This window comes from Macrotis lagotis, chromosome 1, assembly GCF_037893015.1.
Source record: "Macrotis lagotis isolate mMagLag1 chromosome 1, bilby.v1.9.chrom.fasta, whole genome shotgun sequence".
Taxonomy (NCBI): Eukaryota; Metazoa; Chordata; class Mammalia; order Peramelemorphia; family Peramelidae; genus Macrotis; species Macrotis lagotis.
This window is the reverse complement of record NC_133658.1, coordinates 661,694,869-661,706,726: the sequence shown is the minus strand read 5'-3', so window position 1 is coordinate 661,706,726 and position 11,858 is coordinate 661,694,869.

The following is an 11,858-nucleotide window of genomic DNA, read 5'->3' as shown; positions in this document are numbered from 1 at the left end:
AGGACTCAGGTGAAGCATAGATAGTGGAGGAGAAGGGTAAAATATGAGTGACTTAATGGTGATCAACTGCATGCATCCCTGCATAGAAAATTGATAGTGATAATATACATATGAAAGCTCTCATTCAATAGAGCAGGTAGCTCATATAGATGAAACACAGGAGAGTGCTGAATTTGAAGATATAATATATTGTAAAAAATGGAGTCAATGGATAAAATGGAAAATGTACTGCGAGTAAGAGAAAGGAGAGGTGGAATAGGCTAAGATATTTCATATAAAACATATTTTTTATTTTATTGCAATGAGTTATTGCAATGATATGGTAGGGGGGAAGGTGAGGGGGAATGAGGGAACCTTCACTATCATCAGAAATGGCTTGGAGAGGAAACAGCATATATATATATATAATATATATATATATATATATATATATATATATATATATATATATACTTAATAGGTTATGGACATCTAGAGTAAAAAGGAGAGAAGAGGGAAAGGGGGAAGAGGGGATGTTGGTGATATAGGACAGGATAGTTCATAAGAGGAATAGTCAGATATCACACATTTTCTTTTCTCCTTCTTGCAAGGGGCTGGGATTGGGAGGCCTGTCTGATACCACGGGGCCAGGTGGTTGTTGGGTCTTGAGGTGGTATGTGGGTTTGATGTCTTTTGGCCCCAGGTCTGGTGATCCGTCTGTTGTGCCACTCAGTTATCCTCCCACACATTTTAGAAGAGTGAAAGAGTGGAAGGAGAGAGAAAATATAATATAAGGTTGTGGGGAGGTATGGATGGAGGGAATTACAATCAGTATGCAAGTATCATTTGTGATGGACTTATCATAAACAATGTGATCTACGCAAGACAGAGCTGATGGTATCAGAACACAGACTAAAGCATTTTTTCTCTTTATTTTACTTTATTTCTCATGAGGGTCTATATTTTTATGGGGGTGGGAATGGGGTATTATGTTTTCTCTTAAGCAAGAATATTTTAGTAATGTATAAAAAATCACTTGTACAAAAATTTTAAAAAGTAATTAAAAACTACACAGGTTAGTAAACTTTAAAACAAATACACACTCAAACAATCCTGTTTTTCTTTGGAGAATAATTTCTCTCCAATAAATTTATATGTCAATTAAAAAAAAGAAAAGCAAATAGTGACTTATCTACTATTGCAAAATTATAAATATTTAATAGTAAGTCAAGATTTGAATCCAGTGAATCCTAACCTACATGTTAAAATCTACTATGTTATGTGTCTTCTCTTTTTGCTTTTATGTCTTTTTAATGGAGGATAAATAATGTTCCATACTCAAAATTCATTTTATACAATGTTAATTTTGTAGGTGACAATCATAATCCATGGTTCCAGAATTCTGGAAATGTTATTTCTCAGAACAACTTTCAGTTGATGAGCATGCTTTTAAATTTCATTTTTTGCCACCACAAAGCAGACTGCCATAAATATTTTTTTTAGGTTTTTGCAAGTCAAATGTGGTTAAGTGGCTTGCCCAAGGCCACACAGCTAGGTAATTATTAAGTGTCTGAGACCGGATTTGAGCCCAGGTACTCCTGAGTCCAAAGCTGATGTTTTATCCATTACGCCACCTAGCCACCACAATATTTTTTATCACATAGGATATTTTCCCTATTTCCTTAATCTCTTGTGAATATAGACATAATGTTATAACTGGACTATGAGGCATTGTACTATTTAGTATCTTTTCATGAATAATTATAAATGAATTCCCAGAATGCTTGTATACATTTACATAGAACAGAAACAACCATAATAACAATCATTTATTTAGTTTCTATTTCTGACTTGATGAATATTATCTAACTTGAATATGACAAAAATTCTGAAAAATAGGTGCTATTATTAACCTATTATTTGATCAAGGAAAGAGAGGCAGAGGTCAAATGACTTGACCAAGGTCACATATTTAATAAGGATCTAAGACTAGATTTGGCCTCAGGTCTTCTTGACTCTATATATTTAGAGGTGCTCCTTATGATGTCCAGAAACAGAACATATTTACATACTACCCTTCCAATATTTTTTCATGATCATGTCTAAAATCTTTTTCATGTTTCCTCATGTTTATCAATCTGATAGTTATGTATGAGAATCTTTCACCTATTTTAATTTACTTTAATAAATATTGACTTGGAGGACTTTCTACCTTTAAAAACTACCTGGTCTTCTACTTAAATCATTTATTGCTTGGGATTGTATCTTACTCTTAGAAATTTCTATCAGTTCCTCATCTAATTTGGAAATGAGATTTTTATCAACAATATTTGCTGCAATAATGTTGTTTTTTCTTATTTTTTCATTTTCTTATTTTATCTTATTTTTTCATTTCTTTTTTTTTTTGCATTTTCTCTGGTTATTTTCCTTTTGTTCTTAGTTGCAATGGATTTATTTGTGCAAAAAATGTTTTTGCTTATGTTTTAAAATTTACCCTTCCTATTTTCTATGATCTTCTCTATTTCTTCATGGATCAAGAAATTTTATTCTATTCATTGATTTGACTGATAAATTTTAAATGTTTCTCTAATTTATTTCTCTTGAGACATTTTAAATCTAGGTCATGTACCTCTTTGGAGATAATATTGGTACAAGATGCAGTGTTAGTCTAAATTTAATGTATTTCAGATTGTTGTGAAATTTTTTCAGCAGTTTTATCAAGTAGTGAGTATTTAACACTTTGTGACTTTTATGTTTATTGAGTTCTAGAACATTAGATACATTTTCTTCTGTATACTGTGTAGCTAATATATCCTACTTGCTATTTTTGTTGGTATTAAATTAGTTTAACTTTTGCTTTATAAGATAGTTTAAATTTGTTAACTACTATAACCCTTTTATTCCCACATTTTGCTATTATTTCAATTTAGATTCTTGACTTATGGGGCGGCTAGGTGGCATAGTGGATAAAGAACCAGCCTTGGAGTCAGGAGTAAATGGGTTCAAATCCAGTCACAGACACTTAATAATTAACTTGCTGTGTGGCCTTGGGCAAGCCACTTAACCCCATTTTCCTTGCAAAAACATAAAAAACCCCGATTCTTGACCTATTGTCTATTTTTTTTTCATGATCATATCCAATATCATTTTCATGTTTTGTCATCTTTAACAATACGATAGATATACAGGAGAATCTTGGAATTGCTATAATTTTGTCTTCTCTAATAAATAGATATTTATTTTTATAACGTAATTTTTGATTAGTTTGGCATGGAGTATATTAATTCAGGTAGTACTGATAACCCTATTACAAGAAAGGGCAACACCATTTTCTACTTTCTCACTGTCTCTCTTTTCCATAACCACTCTGTTACCAAAGTCTTTTGATTTCCTCTTAGCAGAACCTTTTGAATATGCCCCTACCTCTGCTTTGACTCTACGACCTCTAGTGCAGACCTTTTTCATCAAATACTTAGTCTACTCCAATAGCCTGCTTCTGGGTATGCCTAACTGAAGCCTTTCCCCTTTTAATCCAAAGTGATTTTTCTTAACACACATGTTCAATCATGAAAACTCCATCTTCCCACCTCACACACTCAATAAACATCAATGATTCCCCATCACCTCCAGTATAAAATGCAAAATTATCAGGTTGACATTCAGAACCCATTCTTCATAATGTACATCTTTCTAGGATCCTTACATCTTACTCCCACTCTTTGATCCAGTCTGGAATAACCTCCTGGTTAGTCCATGAACAAGATAGACCATCTTTACTCTGATCATTTTCTTTATTTGATATGCTTGGAATACTCTCCCTCCACAACTCCTTCCCTGACTTCTATTGAGTTGCACCTAAAATCTTATCTTTTACAGGTAATCTTTCCCAACTCTTCTTAATTCTAGTGGCTTATATGAATTCAAGACCTCCTGGTTCCAGGGCTGGAGCTCTACCTACTGTACCACCTAACTGTCCCAATTGACTTCTCTCTATTGATTATTTCGTATTTATCTTTCATATAATTTGCTTTCCTAAATAATACAGACATTTAAAATGTATTATTGTTGCATATATTTGCATGTATTTTTCTTACATCAGTCTATGAACTTTTTGAGGGCAGAAACTGATTTTCACCTCTTTTAGCATCCCCAGAATTTAGTACACTTCATGCAAAATAACTGACATAATAAACATTTACTTATTGACAGATTTTTAATATATTTACTAATTCAACCCATAAGAAAAAAAATTCTAATTATTATGTCTGTCATTATTTTAGTAGACAGATGTTTAGACTAGTATTCATATAATTTTTAGCATATTTTGGTAGGTATGTTCAGAAATATTACATACATTATATAATTATTTTAAATGGAATTTTTCTATCTCTTCCAGCTCTGTTTTATTGGGATTTTATAGAAAGTAAATGATTCATATGAATATATTTTATTATATTCTGGATGTTTGCTAAAGCTTTTAATTATTTCAATTTTAATTGACTTTTGTTTTTTAAGCACACCATTTTATCAACTGCAATAATAAATAAACAATTCAGTTTCTTTTAGACCTATACATATCCTTTGATTTCTTTAATATATGTTATTGTTATAGTCAATGTTTTTTCCTATAATATACTATAACCATAAATTCTGGTATATATATATATATATATATATATATATATATATATACGTATATACGTATATATATGTGTGTGTGTGTGTGTGTATGTTCCTGTGTCCTAAATACAGTTACTAACAGTAATCATTCTGGTTTCACCGCTGATTTTTTTTTGAGAAAATATTCTAGTTTCTATTACGTGCAATAATTTATTATGGATTCAATTAAATTATCTTTAATGTGTATAATGATAGCTATTGGTGTTGGATTTGCAATATTCATCTTTTAAAAAACATGTATTTCTTCCTATGTTTTCTAGGTTTTTAAAACAAAAATAGGTGTTATATTTGGTAAAAGGTTTTTCTGCATATTTTGATATAATCATTATTTTTGTAGATTTTTAAAAGCATATAGTTAATTATATTTAAAGCTGTCTAAATATTAAACTGAATCAGAATACTTCATTTATAGGTTTTAAAACTTTGAAATATTTTTATCCTCTTTGCAAATATTTTTGAAATAATTCAAACCAATATTCATAATGATGTCTTTTCTTTTACTTTTTTAATGCTCTCTGTTTTATGTATTAAGTATCTCTTTTCATAGAAGAAATTAGGTAGAAATCTTCCAGTTTGTGCAAACCGTGTAATATTGCATTTATTACTCTTTGAAAGAGAGAATTTACTTGTGAATCCTGGTCCTTGAGCTTGTTTTCCTTTGGAATTTAATTTATGGCTTGCCTGATATCTTCCTCTAGACTTTATTTTAATTTTATATTTCTTTTGCTGTTAATATGAGTATTTTTGAAAAAAATGATTTCTAATTGGTTTTGTTGGCATATTTTATTTCTTCATTTATTGTGAATTTCTGTTTTAAATGGTGATAGTTTAGTTTTCTTTCTTTTTATTTGTCTTAATGGTTAGCTAGTGGTTAGCCCCCCAAAATATTACTTTCTTCCAGGAAGTAACTTGATCATTTGTATTAGAGAAAAAAAATTAATGGATATATCTGATAAGAATATATCAAATGCATGACCACCAAAAAGACTCAATGCTGATAGCAAAATATTTCAAAAACCATTTTTTCAAAAGGTAAAGCCACTCTCTCTACTCATGAATTTGAAAACCCATGTATATTCTACTTGTTATTTAGTAGAGAATTTCATGATTTGCTCAAAATCATTTATCACCTAACACCTAGCCATGTCTTCAGACAGCAGTCATACTTGAATCCTTTTCAACTTGATCAGAGCTTCTGGATGATAAACTCTGATGTAAAATATAAAGTGAATAAATAAATAGTAGGTCATTGAAACCTCAAGGTCACCTTTGCACCAATGTGACATGTCAGAAAAAGATTTTATTAAAGAAAAATGCCTTTCTACAACCTTGAGATCTAAGATTCAATGCTATTTTACAATGGCTTTCATGATAATTGATTGTCTACAACAAAACTAATGATCCATCAAATAGTGGATGGCTGTGCAAATGACTTAAGATCAGAGTGTAAGGAGAAAAACCATCATGTCTATTGATGAAAAATGTGGCAGATAAAAGGAAAAACCTATTCCAGAATGTCCAAGTGAAGATATATTCAGGGAACAGACCAAAACATGATATGTCTGAGACTCAAAATATGTTAATTAAATGGATATTGGGATCATAATACATTATTACTTAATATTAATGATAATTGCAATATTTTGGCCTTTTTTCATGGTATTTATGTACATCTTTAACCTTTCTTTTTACCTTTGTGCAAATTTTCCTTCACAAAATTAGTGCGTTATGAGTTCTCTACATAGTTTGATCTGCAGCATTATTTATGTAATTTTGATAATGAATCTATGGAAAACATTATATGTTTGGTTTATGGCTAAGTGTACCATGACAGAAGGAGGTTGAATCTCCCCTTCCTTATGAAATGAAGGTCAGAATTGAATGGATTATGTAGTGGCTTAAAATTGTCTTGCTTATATATGAGACTGAAGCAGAGCTCTGAGCCAATAGCATTTTATTAAAGGGTACATGGACCTCTAATGAAATGAATCTCATATTTTACTCATGATCTGAGATGCTCTCTCCATCTAGAGTCCTACTTTTATTGCTTTTGATATCCCAAACTTAGATTAAATTCGTTGTTTGAAATTTGACACATAGGCTAAAATAGGCAAAACATTATGTCAGGGTCACAATTTGGGAAAATCAAAAATGTCTTTGCTGACTAGGTGATCATATGATGGATGAACTTCTTATTAGCTTAATCAGGTGGAGATGGTAGGGGATATGTAAATACATATACACAAACACACACACACACATATACTGATTTAAAGGAATGACACCTTTTTGTTCTCTCCCTTCCTACTTGAAAAGTCCCAGTTAGAAATCAAATTACCTAATTTTATATTCTGATTGTTTTCTTTTAATTCATTGATCTTTATTGGTTGCTTATTATTAATGTATAAAATTATTTCTTCCCCTGAACTCAGGAAACCTTAAAAATGAGAGGATCTGGTCCTGATTTTTCTGCAATTAGCAAGCATTTTTTAATAAGTCAATACGTTCAGTAACTTGAATCTTTGTTTTCCTCTATCACTTCATCTTTCACCCATCACAAAAAGGAAGTCATTGAAATGTCAAAAAACAAATGAGAAATTTGATAATAGTCACATTTAGCAATGAATTGGTAGTGACTAAAATCTAAAGAGGTGGTTTTTGAATATGATCTGTAAAGTAAATATTATTATCCTTTAATACTTAGATATACTAATCATCCCAACAATGTGGGCACACAAGTTAGTGTGTGCAAGACATAATATATCCATATTACCTCTAACATGTTAGTCTTATGTATAGCTTCCATAAATCCCTGTGAGGATATACTGACTATCCTGGGAGTCTTACTCTTGATTTCTTGACTTTGAAGGATATCATTGCAAGATGTAGACCACCTATTAGTTATCCCTCACTTTTTCTATATAACTGCTCTATGTTGTTCAAGTTTTGCATAACCCTGATGACATATTTAATGGTGCTTCTTATATAAAAATTCTTTACATAAAAATGTTTTACTTTTAATTTTGTTAAAAACAGCACAATACCTTTTCTATTTTATCAAAATGTATGCAGTTTAATTTTACTATTTTTTTAATTTAGGTTTTAATTAATGAAACTTTTATTTGGTTCCATTACTTATTCAGTAGTATTTTCTCTGAATATTGTTTATCAACAAAAAATAGAATTTTTCAATTAAAGTAAAACTTTCTTTCATGATATATGATATTATGTAAGTTCATTTAGTTTCTGTACTTAGGGGAAAGTAGCTGTGTCTGTTGCCTTTTGTTGGGATTTGTGTAGGTTTGAAAGGGCTAATTGTTAGATGCTGGCCGGGTGATTAGTCTCTCCTGTCTATTAGCAATTCTTCATATGTACCACAAGGCTTATATCAGCTTCACACCATCCTTTTGATGTTTGCTAAGAACTTCATTTTTTAAATTTATATTCTATTACTACAAAAGATGTTTTATTTTTTTTTTTTTGGTTTTGTTTTGAGGAGGAATTTGGTGCTCATTAAAATAGAGTAATTTACCACTGGCAATTCAATCTACTCTATCTTTATCATGTTATTTTCATTGCCTAGCTCATTATCCATTTAACTACCTGCTGAACACGTCTGTTATTTAGTTCCTGGCCTTATTTGCTGATACATGTCAAGTGCTGGCAGTCCCACACTCCCTCTATTGTTATGTAACTCCATTCAAAAACAGGATATTCTGTAATAATCACTATCTACTTTGCTTGCAGAAAGTCAGTAGTCTTTGTTTTTCCTTCTTCCACTACTTTTATATGTGACTTTACTAATTTATATATTTTAAGGATATAGTCTATAAGGACTTATTATTTGAACATCTTATCTGGTGCATGATGTCCTCATCCACTTGACAAAGGGTAGGAGGCATCTCTACTGTGGAGAGCCCCCAAAGGACATGTTTTTGAAATTACCATTTGTAGTATCCCTAAATTTTCTCAATGGATCACTCAGAGTTCAAACTTTCAAATCAACAAATCCATTTTACTTTTTAAAAATCACTTAATCCTGGTAAGAACAGTTTCTAAGGTATCTAAAATGTTTAGAAAGATAACATAAGCAAAAACAGATGGCAAGAGGCCAAAAGAATTTGGCCAAGCGGGTCCTTAAGTTCTCAGATGTTTCCTTTTAATGATTTTTCCAAAACAAACAAATAAAAAAGAACCCTCATCAGTTTCTATATTATTGTTTCTCAAAGGGTTCATTACTAAGTTTCAGAATAGTCTTTCTGGAGGCAAGCTTCATCCACATTTCCTCAGGGTTTGTACCATAACATCCTTGCTCAAAATATGTTCAGGCTAATGATGGGGATGTGTGAGACCTCAACTGTTAGTATCCCAGATCCATCTGCGCAATGGTCAATACAAATAGGAGAAACCTATTTCTATGTTTTTCATATTGTTCAGAGGGAAAAATTAATAAGAATCTTACCTTATGGCATCCTATCTATACTGAGTACTTCTCAGATATATCTGTTAAGTATTTCTTTCATCACAGATAGCAATATTCTACATCTTTTTTTTTTCACATTAGGAACCTAGTCTCCTTTGTTCCCTGTCTTCAGGATCCTCCTTTTAATTCCTTTGTCATACTCTTATATTCTGCATTTCCTTTTTAAGGTAGGGATTCAGAGCAAGAGAACTGTGCCTGTTCAAGATCCACATGTCTCTATAATTACATATAGGTGTCTAAACAATAAATATTCTTCACTGACTTTTTGATGTGTGAATAATGAGGACAAGATCTTTTTAGTGTACAAAATAAATTATTTCTATATGAATAATTGGGATAAACTTTTATATAAAATGATATTTCAAGTAGGTTACATGAAATGATACATATAAAGCTTAGTTTCATATTTTTTGTAGATAAGGAAATCTTGCATATTATTAGATCAATTATAAAACACAATTTCTTGCTAGTCTTTTTGGTGATAATAAAGTCCACAATTTTTTTCAAAGGATTTGATATTTTTTCCCTTATCCAGGTCCCTTAAGCATCCATACCTAAATTTCTCTCTCTCTCTCTTTCTCAAACATACACACAGATTCACACACATGTTACATGAGTATATTTTGTTTGGTAAAATCTTGGGTTTTTTCCTGTGTTTCTCCCTCATGTAGTAAATTGTGGAATATAGTGACCCCATTGACTTTGATAGCTAAAAGAGTTTGTTTATCAAGATATTTGCAACTCTTTCATTTTTATATATTTTTGTTATTTTTCTTCAAATTTCATTCTTAGATATTCAAGCAATTAATTCAACCAATTCAAGAAATCATTAATATATCTCTTTGCTTGAATCATTATTCAAGCATCATTGTGACTTTCTCCTTCACCACTTGCTTTTCTTGTTTTATGAGAACTTAATCACTTTCTATCCTCATTTTAATAACTTTTAAATGATTTTAATCTATAAAATGATGCTGTTCTTGCCTGCTATATCTCTTTGCTTGATATGGATCAAATGTATGTTGACTGAGGCAATTTCTAGTTTCTTTGATCTGATAAAACTAAAACCTCATTGTTCAAAACATAATTCATCATCTTCCCCCCCCCCCCCTAAATCTGCATCTCCTCTCGACTTTTCAAAAAATTTTCTGTGGTCAAGCTCATTCTTGTAGTAACTTAGCATTGTGATTTAAGAGTCATTCTCAATTCATTTACTTTCATTTTTCTTAATTGAGTGAGTTTTATCAGGTCTACATCCTCAATATCTCTTTCCTTCATCATCATCTCTCCAGTCACTGCACAAAACACTCTAATGAAGGCCTTTTTGCTCTTTTTGCCTGAACTATTGCTATCTATTTAAATATTGTCCCACATTTAACAATGCCTCCACACAGTTGCCAAACTGAAATTACAAATATTATATCACTTCTCTGACTTACAAACTCCAGTCTCCATATTGCTTTTAAGATAAAATACAAATTATTGCATTTTAATTGTCTTTGAAGCACCTCTACATCCTATCTTGCCAGTCTAATTATGGTTTCTTTCTGTAGAGATCAGCCTTAGCTATAATAGCTCCTTATGCCTAGTGTTCCATTCCTTATCATCATATCTTTGTGCAGAGTATTCCCTGTGCTTGGAATGTTCTGTCCTGTATTGCTACCTCTGACTTTTTTGAATTTCTAGTTCCATTCAAGATTTGAGGCAAGTATCTGGATATTAGTGACTGCTCTCTAAATTTGTCTTATATATCCTTTGTATTTTTTGAATTCTCTGAAAAAAGTTGTTTTTAAAAGCATGTAATCTCCTTAAAACATGATTTTGGTTTTTCTATGTAATCTAGAATATTAATAGAAAATGATTTTATAATTCAAACTAAATTAAGATCATTACATTACTTAATAAAGTGTTCTTTGTCATTATTCATTTTATCCTTTTATCAGTTTTCTCAACTGTTTACATAGTTTCATGTCAAAGATATTTCAAATGGATACTAATTCTTTGCATTTTTACTGTCTCCATTCTAGTATATTATAGATTTTTATCAATGCTTCCATACAGTGGTGATCTGACTATTGGCAGCTATTTCAGTACCCAGTATAACATCTGTAAATAGTCAATTATTTTCTATTAGTACATGACAAATTAAATTTGTATCTGTGATATTATTTGACGTTTGCCATATTCTTTCATCCTTGACTCCTTTCTACGAGAATATTTAAATGTGAAAGTTCTGTATAGTTCAAAATTCTCTCAAACAAGGATGCTAAAAAAAGAAAAAAAAATGATCCCAGAAGGACAAAAATAATATAAAAATAGGAACTAAAATTTCTATTTGAAGGGCTGCAATAATTTCATGAAATAAGCTGTGGAATATGTAATATTTAATGTTTGGGAGCTTTAGCTTTCAAAAGCTGAGCCCATATTACTCTATCTCTTTATCTACTTATAGGACTTTTGGAAAGTCACATAACCTCTATACCCTTTAGTGTTCTCATCTATAAAATGATATAATGCTATTTGCCTACTTCACATGCTGTGAGAAAAGCACTAACTAAACATTAAAAAAATTAACATTAAGATGGTACCTGTTGTTTATTTAGGCAACTCAATTTACTTTCAAACTCTTAATGTCTGATATTTATTTGTGAGGGAAAATAATAGACAGTAACAGCTATGATACTGCTATGCATTTAATTAATTTCAGAATTAAAAT